At 40.1% G+C, this 11943-nt stretch overlaps 1 protein-coding gene across 1 annotated transcript in view; it reads right to left on the minus strand.

The window, feature by feature from the left end:
• ASNS (asparagine synthetase (glutamine-hydrolyzing)) overlaps positions 1–11776 on the minus strand; it is an 88737-nt gene extending 76961 nt beyond the window's left edge. Inside the window, exons 1-3 of the mRNA XM_081102521.1 lie at positions 11683–11776; positions 10751–10831; positions 8406–8503 (exon numbers count right to left, since the gene is read on the minus strand). The gene's annotated coding sequence lies outside the window, so the exon portion shown is untranslated. The remainder of the gene's footprint in view (positions 1–8405; positions 8504–10750; positions 10832–11682) is intronic.
• Positions 11777–11943: the final 167 nt, after the last annotated feature.

Raw genomic sequence — 11943 nt, forward strand, 5'->3', positions numbered from 1 at the left:
TCACAGCTGGGTCTCACAATAGATTTTATACTTTAGAAGTCAGACACTGTCTATGTCATTTCCTTTTTATAATAGTTGTTAGCACAGAGCCAGAAAGAGTTAAGAACTTAAAAAAAGAAAAAGACAGTAATAATGGCATTCTTTTTTCTACTGGCAGGGACAGGTATAAAAACAATAACTAAAAATAAAGAGATGGAAAGGAGGCAGGCGAAATACTGAGTGCAGTTAAAGACCAGGAAGCAAAGAAAAAGAAGAGAAAAGCAAACACCCTCCCCACATACACATACACCCCGCCCACAACATACACAAACACACCCCACACGCAGAGGAGAGGAGGGGGGTGACAAAAATCACTTGGGAGAGAAATAGAGTTCCAAAGCAAGAGGGAAAAGAAGGAGGGAGGGAGGGAGAAACAGAGAGAGAGAGAGAGAGAGAGAGAGAGAGAGAGAGAGAGAGAGAGAGAGATTAGTTTGTTGGACTATGGTAGTTTGTTCCCTTCCTCTTATCCCCTTTCCTAATAATCTTTTCAAGGCAAAGAAGGCTCCTTAGAGATCCAATAGAAAAAGGAGTTTTAGAGACTGAACAAGGTATGTGAAATTCCAACAATTTGAACTTAATTTCATCGTAATGCCCTCCTCAAGTCACTTTTTTATCACCTGAATTTTCTTTATCTGCAACATCTAAATGGTTAATGTTAGTAAGCTAAACAAAGTTACCTGTCTCCTTGTGAGCTGTATTCCAAAAATTCATTGAAGTGACAATGTTTTTTTCCAGCCCAGCCTGTGTGGCTCAGTGGTTGAGCATCAACCTATGAACCAGGAGGTCATGGTACCATTCCTGGTCAGGGTACATGCCCAGGTTGGGGCTCTATCCCCAGTGCGGGGTGTGCAGGAAGCAACTGATCAATGATTCTCTCTCATCATTGATGTTTCTATCTCTCTCCTCCTCCCTTCCTCTCTGAAATCAATAAAACATATAGTATTTTCATACAGAAACAGTGTTTAAAACAGTATCACAACAATCTATAAACACACATTTAACCTGTAATGGAAGAAAAGGAAACTGGCTTTGGGTCATTAGCTGGGAGCTTGATAAACCAGAACATAGCATATCTTCTCATTTCCTTTCTCACACCCAAAGAGCTTTGTACTCACCAGTGTTGATAATTTGGGGATGTGTCTGTACTTCAAAGATAAAAGACAGCAATAGCATAAATGGCTACTTGTATGTGAGATCCTTATTCCTTCCTTCAACTCTTTCCTGCCCCACATGTATGCCCTTCTTGCCCCTAGTTATCACTCCACTTTCTGTCTAGATCGTTCAGGCTTCAACTATAAAGCCTTACTTCCTTGCTCATCGGTCTCTGCTTTCTACCCTCCACCCCTAGCCTCTGCCATTCCCATTCATCATTTATATCCTTGATAAAAGTCTAATGTATAGGGGTATACATAATGTTGTCTTGACTGGCAATGCTCTATTTCAGCCCAATTTCATAAACTGAAATTTTCACAATATGAAAAAAAAGTTTGTTGTACATATTTGTAGTAGAGAGAAGGGAATAGCATATTCATGAGGTGCACATAAGACACAAGCAGGGGAAATTAAAGTGAAAAAGTTTCAAGAAGGAAGTGAAATGCAGGAAGAAAGAGTACAGAAAGTCATTACTACTATACTTTTTCCTCAGTTCTTTCCTGGAGAAATTTCTTTCTTGAGAAAAAAAAAAAAAAAAGAATGTTTATAAGCACCTACTGTGTGCCAGGCACAGTATTAGGTGCTTTCATGTCATCTCATTTACTAATAACAATCCTGTGGAAGAAATATTATTGCCATTTTCCAATGAGAGAAATTCTGACTCAACGAGAATAATTCAGTTTTCTAAGACCACACAATAAATTATGGAGCTGGGGAGGGAGTGTAGCATGGGTTTAGAGTCAGAAACCATTGGGTTCAATGCCCATCAGCAGGTGAATGGATACACAAATTGTAATGGAATACTGCTAGCAACAAAAAGGAATGAACCGTTCATAAACTCAACAACATGGTTTAATTTCAATGTAATTATGCTGAGTGATAAAGCAGGATAAAAGGGAGAACACATGGTATGATTCCATTCATATAATGCCAAAATATGCAAACTAATCTATAGTGATAAAAAGCAGGTAAGTGGTTTCTTGGAGATGGGGTGGAGAGTGGCAGGAGAAAACTTTTGGGGGTGACAGATATGTTTATTATCTTGATTGTGGTAACGGTTTCATGGGTATACACATGTCCAAACATCAACCTTACATATGTATAGTTAGTTACTGCATGCTAATTATACCTCAGTGAAGCAATTTTTAAAAAACTGGGTTGAAATCCATATTATACTATTTACAAGTGCCTAATCTCTAAGACTAGTTTATTTATCAGTTAATAGGGTTGATAACACCTACTTCAGAGTGTTGGTGTGAAGTTTAAAATAAATCAGTGACGTAAGTGTATTGTGGAGTGCCTAAAACATAACATAGTGTCTAATACATAGTAAGGAATCAGCTTCAGAAGTCATTTATGAAGTCCTAGACTCTGAGTTCTTCCTTCTTAGAGCTTTCTCCACTTGAATTAGTAATGCTGGTCACTGTTATTTTTATTTATAGCTATCATTTACACACATCAATCTTACTCTGAAGCCCAAGATCTTTACACTAAACTGTGATAAATTTTATGATTTAAGGGACACCATCCCCCAGTGGGGGAACAAGGCTCAGGGTCTTCTGCATAAAACCTGTCTTAGAGCCAACAGTTTGTCAAAGTTGTGGCTATTGTACGCTTCAGCTCCAGAGTTCCGCTTATTTCCTTTTTATTTCCTTCTCTTTATTGGTATTCTCTTTCGTTCATACGTTATTTTCCTCATTTCCTTTAGTTTATTGCTCATGTTTTCCATTAGTTTTTTGAGCATAAGACAGTTATTTTAACATCTTTGTCTGGTAATGCCAATGTCTGGACTTCCTCAGAGATGGTTTCTACCAATTTATTTTGGGTTTTTTTTGAATGAGCCATATATGCTTGTAACTTCTTAAAATGAAAAATGGAAATTGGACTAGTATAAGATGGTAACTGGAAGTCAGATTCTTTGTATGCCTTGTAATTTTTTTATAAAAATTGGACATTGAATTAATATAATGTGGTAAGTGGAAGTCAGATTCTCCCCTTTTCACAGGGTTTGCTGTTTTGGGGCTGTTGGAGGCTGTAGTCATCAGTTTATTTATTTCTCCAACTATTATTGCAAAGACCGTATTCCTTGTCAATGGGGTCACTGATGTCTGTATTCCTTAGCTTGTGTGCAGCTAGTGTTTTGATAGAAATTTCCTTGAATGCAGGAACCTTCCCGTCTTTGTAAATTGTCTCTGAGCTAGGGCTTTCCTTCAATTTGTCAGGTTTGCACTGTACCAAGCAAGGGCTCAGCCCAGGTGAAAGCTTAGGGTCGTCTAAGATTTTTTTCTGAGCATGTATCTTGCCATGGGTATGCATATGGCTTTATAAATTCCCCTGTCTTGATGGTCGCTTTTGAATGTCCTAATTTCTAAAGAAATTCGCATCTTTTGCCTTAGATGGTCTACTGTATGTTTCACTGTATTCTCTGACCCAGCTGCCTGAGGGTTATTGATTCGGCTTGCCGTGTTTTCAAGCTCTTTCAGCCGAGCTCTGAGCTAGGTAAAACGTAGGACACCTTGCCACAGTCCTTCAGATTGCCCCCTGTATTAGTATGCTTGGGCTGCCATAACAAAATACCACAGTCTGGATGACTCGGACAACAGAAATTTATTTCTCATAAGTCTGGAGAATAGAAAGCCCAAAATCAAGTCTCCAGCCAATTCAGTGTCTGGCAAGGATTCTTTCCCTGGCTTACAGACAGCTGCCTTCTCACTGTGTCCACAACTGATGGGCAGAGAGAGCTCTTGTATTTCTGCTTCGTATAAGGGCACTAGCCTTATCAGATGAGGATCTCACCCTTATGAACTCACTTAACTTTTATCACATCTTTATAGGCCCTACAGTCACACAGTAGGTTAGGACTGCAACATATAAATTTTGGAGGACACAATTCAGTCCGTAGCGCCCCCCAGACACATCAGAACATCACAATAGTCTGTGAGCAAGGTCAACTTTGCTCCTTCCAGAATCGAGGGGCAGTCCCACACCAGGAACACGGGCTGCTGCCACGGTAAGGCTGCTGCCACTTTCAGACTGTGTTTTTTTTTTGTTATGATTGCAGCAACTTTATGACTACTGCTGCTTTAAGACTGTTGCCACTCTAAGACTACTGACATTATAAGACTGTACCCATGCAGGGGAGGAGGGAGCGGAAAAGCAAGTAAAATCACCACAACATTTTCCTACTGCTTTGAAGTGCCTTTTTCTTGATTCAGTGCTCACTTGGTTGCTATAAACTTTTAAGTGTTTTCCAGAGTTCTCACAAAATTGGTTCTGACAGTGGCTTGCTCCTTGTTTTTCTGTTTCTGTGAAAGAACAGAACTTAGAGCTTCCTACTTTGCCCTTTTGATCTCTTTATACAAAAGATTATAAACTTTGCATGTTTTTTTATAAGCCTTAGGTTATTCCTCAGATCAAAGTTTTCAAAATGCTTTTACTTCTTACAAATGAAAAGAACGATTTAGATCTCTCTTAAATGAAGTGATGAAATGTTTTTTAAAGAATGGGAAAATTACCCATTCAAACTAACTTGACAAAAAACGTGTAATTTAATATATGAATACAGTATAGGGATTCATGGAACTCAAGAGCAGGAAGGCCAACTGAGGGAAGGGGGCCATGGGAAATATGTGAAAGCTAGAAAGTGACTCTCTCCCTGCTCTTTCTCTCTCTCTCAGGGAGCACACAGCTCAGGGTCATTATACTTCTCAGATAGTCTGCTTCATTCCTGACTCTCCCTGCAGAATGGGTTCCCCTAATCTTGGGTTTACATGTTTGGGTTATAATCCCATATTTGGAGTACAGTTTCAGGGTTCAAAAGAGAGTAACTAAGGCTTCTTTCTCCCAATTCCAAATTCCCAGAAGACAGAATCTGATTGAGTCATATTTCTTAAAGCTGATTCAAAACCTATTGAATCAGCTGTGGTAGGAAAGGAGAAGGGTCCTCTTATATAAACATGGCTATGGGGACCCAAGCTGTAGAAGCAATATAGGGATGAGGAAGGGAAAGCTTCTCTATGAATAATGGACAGAAAGCCAACAAAGTATCTGTCACAATCCATTTTTACATTTAAATACATTTAGATACAACTTAAAAGAAGAAAAAAAAATGTTCCACATAACTGCGCTAAATTTGTCAGTTCTTTACAATAACAGAGGTCGCATCCATATTTATAAATCATTTACTGCTTAGGGATTTTAAACTAAAGGCAGCTTCACCTATTCCATTTATAACAAATGCTCCCTGCTTTTGCTGAGCCACTAGGAAAACATCCTGAATCTTATTCCAGGAACTAGAGAAACCCCAAGTAACCCCAGGGAGCCCAATCTCATAAGTTGAGAATATTTCTCTAGACGACAACATTCCTCAGCACACACGTTGCCATCTCGGCTTTTAAGCTTAGTATGTTGTGAGTCATGCTGAGTCCTCTTCCCTGGAGGTTAAAAGTATTTCCGAGACTTTCTTTTTTTCTTTATCTCCTCTTTGGCTACGTTCTCCACCTTAATCCACTTCACGTGTCAGTCAATTCAGAAAATAACACTAACCTTTGCAACTATCTCAAAATCTTGGTAGATTTTTGTGAAGATGTAGCAGCAAGGAATAAAAACTGTGAAAAATGCTCTCTCAGGTTGCATAGGGTGAAAATACTTTCTCCTGGCAGGTATTTCAATATGGAATGAGCTCAGTTGGAAAGCATATACTCGCCAGATAAGGAAGCTCTGTCGGTGTTTTTGGTTTTTGTTTTTGTTTTTTTGGTAGGGTCTTACTACTCAAGTAAATAAAAATGGTAGGTAGCAGGGGTCATCTACAACCACAAATAAACTGTCTAATTAAACAAGTAATTTCAACCAATTTGGAGTCAGCAGAATAGCAGAAAGCAAGACAGAACAACAATACCTAAAACAAAATCAGGGAGTTTGGATAATTCACCCACTACATAATTGGGACTTGCATCTTACACTAAGGCCCCATCTTACTCATCCTCACATATTTACCTCTGGGGTTAGCCATACCACCAAATTGTGCATCGTCAATAACTATCTCTATCTCTGATGTTCTATTGTCCTCCTCTATGAAAGAGAAAGACATGTATTCTACCATTTATTTTCTTGCTGCTGGGTGCAATTTTGCTCTAGGATAAACTCTTAGATTCAGACCAAATTATTGGTTAAATGTATGTTTATTACTAAGCATGTTTAACGACCACTGTTACCATAAAGAGGGGCACACACCCGACCACAATGACAAATTAGTTCATGAAGAGAAAAAGAAGCCAGTTATAATTAGGTATTCTTTTAAAAGTGCAATAAATTTTCACCAGGCTTATAAAATGAGATCTGACATGTAATAACCCACCATCCTGTCATATTATTAAACCCTAACTGCTTACTATGAATGATGCTAATATTTTACAAAGGAACACAGTACAACCAGTTATCACCTCTTGAAAGAAAAGTCTAAAACACACCATCTAATATATTTAATGTTTAACCGTAGTTTGACTTTGGATATAAGAGTGCAGCAAAAACTGATGAAAGGTGTGAGAATCAATTGGCTATATGGAAATTCAATAAAAAGTATTTGATATTTGATATTTTGTTATTCTTTATAAAATTGTGAGTTACACAACATTTATATCAGTGAGATTCATTGTAAATTAACTAGAGGTCCAGTGTATGAAATTCGTGGATGGCTACGGTCCCTAGTCCTGGCCTGCAATCAGGGCCATCTTCCCCAGGTGCCTGCAGCCGTTTGCCATCGGGTGATCAGTGCCTGATGGCCAGGGGGAAGGGACCAAGAGGTCGGCTGTTCCCGCCCCCACTGCGGGTGGCCATCAGACGATCGGAGCCTGCCAGCCGGGGAAAGGAACCAAGAGGTGGTCAGTGCACCTCATAGTGACTGGTCCAGCGGTTGTTCTGGTCATTCTGCTGTTAGGATCCATTTGCATATTAACCTTTTATTATATAGGATGTGCATTAATAGATATGTATACATACATGTATATATTTTTTAGAGAGTTAGTTGTTAAACATTTGCCAGCAGACCATTGTATAAAGCTCTATTTCTAGCTTTTCCCATTCACGTACACATTCAAATTAAAATGAATCTATACTCTTAAAAAAAATAAAATATTTATTGCTTAAAAATACAGTAGGATAGTGCTGGCCAGATGTTGCTCAATGCTTAGAGTGCAGGCCCACACACCAAAGGGTCATGGATTTGATTCCTGGCCCCAGTCGGGGCTCGTGAGGGAGGCAAGCAATCAGTGTGTCTCTCTCACATTGATGTTTCTCTCTCTCTCTCTCCTTCCCTTCCACTCTCTAAAAATCAATGGAAAAAGTATTCTCTGGCGAAGATTAACAAAAAAAACCACACAGTAGGACAGACCTCATGAGCCTAATGTAATTAGCACATTAAGCCCCATGTCAGTCACTGGTGACTGACATGGAAAGGAAGACAAAACAGGCTTGGCGCTTAAGATGTTAAGAGAACGCTAATGCTTTATTATTACACTGTCACATATAATCTCATTGGCCACCTTTGGAAGCATGTTAGGATTACTTCCCCCAATTTGTGGATAGGAGAATTGAGATTTGGAGGTCTTAAGTGACTTGCCGTAGGCCACTTGGCTATTCAGTGATAAAACTGGAAGCATTATTCAAGACTCTAGGATTCCAATACTCTATTCACCTTACGTTTCTTTCAGAAATGTCAATGTTTAGGTCTCAGCAAGATTCACAGTTGATTTCCCTGTGATCATATCAGAAAACCCTTGTATAATACAGGTGTCAGGAATCAAAGATAATACCAGCATTGTTTGTTACCGTTTAAAGCAGTGGTTCTCAACCTTGTTGCACATTAGAATCACCTGGGAATCTTTTTAAAATCCTGATTTCTGGGCCTCATCCTCCGGAAATTCTGTTTCTTTGTTACGGGGTGAGGCCCAGAAATCAGGATTTTAAAAAGATTCCCAGGTGATTCTAATGTGCAGCCACGGTTGAGAACCACTGGTTTAAAGTGAAAAACAAGTACAGGCCCCACTGTATCTTCCTTCATTCAATTGTGTATTCATTCAAACAACAAATAATTAAACACTGAAATACGTGCCAGGCATTGTAGGCTCTATTATACCTAACTCTATTAGTTATCTTTATGGCGTAACAAATTATCCCCAATTAAATGGCTTAAGACAACAAAACATTTTTTAACTCACAGTTTCTCTGGGCCAGGAATTCAGGAGCACTTTAGCTGAGTGGTTCTGGGTCAGGTTCTCTCTTGAGGTTCAGTAAAGATGATCAGGAAGGCAGTCACCTGAAAGTTTGACCAGGCCTAGAGGATCTGCTTCCAAATTCACTCACATTGCTGTTGTCATGAGTCCTCAGTTCCTCACTAGCTTTTAGCTGGAAGCCTTAATTACTCATAATGTGGGCCTCTCTATATATTCAAATGTCCCCCCGCCTCCCTAAGAAATCACATTATGTCATTTCTACAATGAGAACAAGTCTATTCATGAGAACGAGTCACTAAATATAGTTCAAACTCAAGGTAAGGGGAATTCAGGTCCACCTTTTGAAGGAAGAAGTATCAAAGCTTGTGAACATATTTTTTTTAAAAATATATTTGTATTGATTTCAGAGAGGAAGGGAGAGGAGAGAGAGAGAAAGAGAGAGAGAGAGAGAGAGAGAGAGAGAGAGAGAGAGAGAGAGAGAGAGAGAGAGAAACATCAATGAGAGAGAATCATTAATCAGCTGCCTCCTGCATGCCCCACACTGGGGATCAAGCCCACAACTCGGGCATGTGCCATGACCGGGAATCGAACTGTGACCCCCTGGTTCATAGGTCAACATTCAACCACTGAGCCACACCAGCTGGGCCATATTTTAAAACTATTATACCAGTGAATATAATTTACTTTACAGAACTTAATCAAGTCATCACAAAACGATTTGTTAATCTAACTGTAACATTTGGGTATTGAAAGGAAAACTAAGTTTATCAGAGAAGAGAGTGGGGTTTTGTTGTTATTTCTTGTTTCCATTTTGTGTTCCCCTGTTTATTAAAAATTCTATATACAGTGCTAAATAAATGGTGACTTGTTCTATGTTAATATATCAATTAGGAATTGCATTCAGTGTTTATAACAGAAAATCCAAACAACAAAACCTTAAATAGGAGGGATTTATTTTCCCCTACTCAAGTTCAGAAATGGGCAGTCCAGAGCTGGCAAGCTGTGCCTCCAGAGCAGTCATGAACCAGGCATCTTTGACTTCTCACACTATTAATAGTGTGTGGGGCTTTTGTTATTATGGTTGAAATATGGCTGCTCCACCTCCAGCATCATGCCATTGCTCAGATAAAGAATGGATACAGGTCCAATGGCTAAATGAACATTGCTTCCATAAAGCTTCGAGCCCCTCCTAGGAACATCTCCTTTAATTTTGTAGGCCACATGGCCAACCATGGCTTTGAAGAGTCTGGGGAAGTGAAAATTTTTAACTGGACACATTGTCACCCTGAAAAAAGATCAGAATTCTGCTAGTAAAGAAAAAAAGATGTTGGCTTAAACAACTAGCAGTGTCAACCACCCTGCTCCAAGGAGCCTCAGCACACATTATTCTGCTCCAGGGAGCTCTGACAGATTATTGAAACACCAGACTGACAACAACTGTCTGAGGTTTAACTGTTTCAAATGGGAGAATTTGGTTGTATTGAGTCTCACATATAAAGTATATTTTTCAAAGTAGGCACACTTTATTTTTTCTAGTTGATAATGTTGAAGAATTGGCTGACAAAAATGTCACTTCCAGGAATTTGTCCCAAAAGATAACTAACTACACAGTTGTGCAAAGGGGCATACATAAGGAAGTTCATCAAAGAACTGTTTAAAATAGGAAACATTTGGGGGAAAATACAAAAATGTCAATCAATAGAAAACTGATTAAATGATGATAAATGTCCACTTAATGGACACTGTAACTCTTTAAAATGATGTTATTGGTGACATGCTGTTCAGTGAGAAAAGAACTGTGCACATAAGATCCAATTTATGAAGTACTGTATTTGTCTGTTTTTTTTTATTCTTAGAGATGTATAGAAGACTATAACATGAATATTTTAAATGGTTATCTCTATGAGATTTGGGGGAAAAGAACACCTGTGTTTGTTTGAATAGTATATATTGTTTTCATCAAAATAGTAGCTATTTAAAAAATACCCAAGAGTGGGAGGGGCTAACTTCATCCAGTATTCTTCATATCAACATTACTTGTTGCCACTAATTTTCTTAGACATCCTGTGGCTGAACTTATCCTTGGATAAGTTTCTTATTTTTGCTCATTGGAAAAACGTCATTCTTTATTCATTATAAATTTCACTAAAATTAAAATGAGGTAAGAAATCATGAACTTTTTTTGCTTTGTTTTCCTTTCTGTTTGGAGCACTGTGACATCCTGTTTTACAGCAGCTGTGGAAAGAAAGGCTGAGGAAGAGAGAAGAAGATGTAGGCAAAGATGTAAGAGGGAGAAGTCTGGAGGCATGGGTCTGGGAAAGAGCACTCACCTGAACATCAGACTGTTGTCAGTCTGGTGTTGCACTTCTTGCTTGAGCCTACCAGTTTATCTTTCTGACCTGTTTTCTCATCTGAAAAATGGGAGGTTTGGATAAGAATCACTAGGTGTTTTAAAATTCTTTTGGAAGATTCTTTTGGATCTATTAATGGCATATCCTGGGAAACTACCATAGGGCTAAATCTAAACAAATTAAAGGGGAAAAAAATGACAACAACAATAACCTACACACGCTGTTTCATATTTCTCCCAGGCATGTTGTTAAGTTGCCAAGATTACACAATAGGTGGAGGGACCAAGATTCCAGCCCAGAGCCTACAATCCTTACAGCTACGCTGAAAGTCACTGAAGAACTATCTGAGGGCCTTTGAAGGAAACAAGGTAGCTTTCTCACCTTCAAGGTAGGCCCAATAAAGCCAAGACCTTACCCCCACCTCCTGACTGCTTTGAGGTTGCCTCCATGGCTCGCAGGCTCCCCCTTCTCACTTCAAAGATAGGTTTCTGATTCAATGTCCTTTTGCCAACTAAAGGAGGTAAGTTTTGCAAAGCCCCGAGGAAGTTCTTCCTGCCATTTGCCTGACAGCACTGAAGTCACGGCAGAACCAAAGTCCCCGAGTGCCTACAGAAGGCCTTATGGTATTACCATCAACTGAATTTTCAGCCCTTCCTACTTCACAGAACTGGTTACCCAGCACCCGTTTGCATATCTTATCTTGCCGTATTTCCTGTCATTAAGGCAGAGAGATACTGGGAAAAGAGTGTGTGTGTGTGTGGGGGGGGGGGGTGCGGGTGAGGTGGGGGAAACGGAGAAAAACAAGGTAAGAGCAGGCTCCAGGTCAAAAGAGGCCAGATCCTGCCCTCAGACCAAGGTCCACAAGGCGCCCCAGTTTCAGTCCCTGCTGTCTCACTGCTTCAGTCCCTCACCCGGTCCGGAAGCTAGTGCACGACCCCGCAGCATCGGAAGAAAGGCGAAAGCCAGCAGAGAGGGGCGGCCAGTGGGCTTCCACTCCTGCTCCCTGAAGACCCAACTTCCCAGACGACCTTCGCCCGAGGGCGGGGCGTGCGCTCGGCGGCCAATCCCCGCGTCCGCACGTCGCCGTAGCCCCGCCCACTTCGCCCCCACTAGCTCGGCTCTTCCCTGGGGCCGGGGCCGCCGCGGCGACGTCACCGCCAGGAGACCCCTGG

The sequence above is a fragment of the Myotis nattereri genome (assembly GCF_964212035.1).
Source record: "Myotis nattereri genome assembly, chromosome: 11".
NCBI lineage: Eukaryota > Metazoa > Chordata > Mammalia > Chiroptera > Vespertilionidae > Myotis > Myotis nattereri.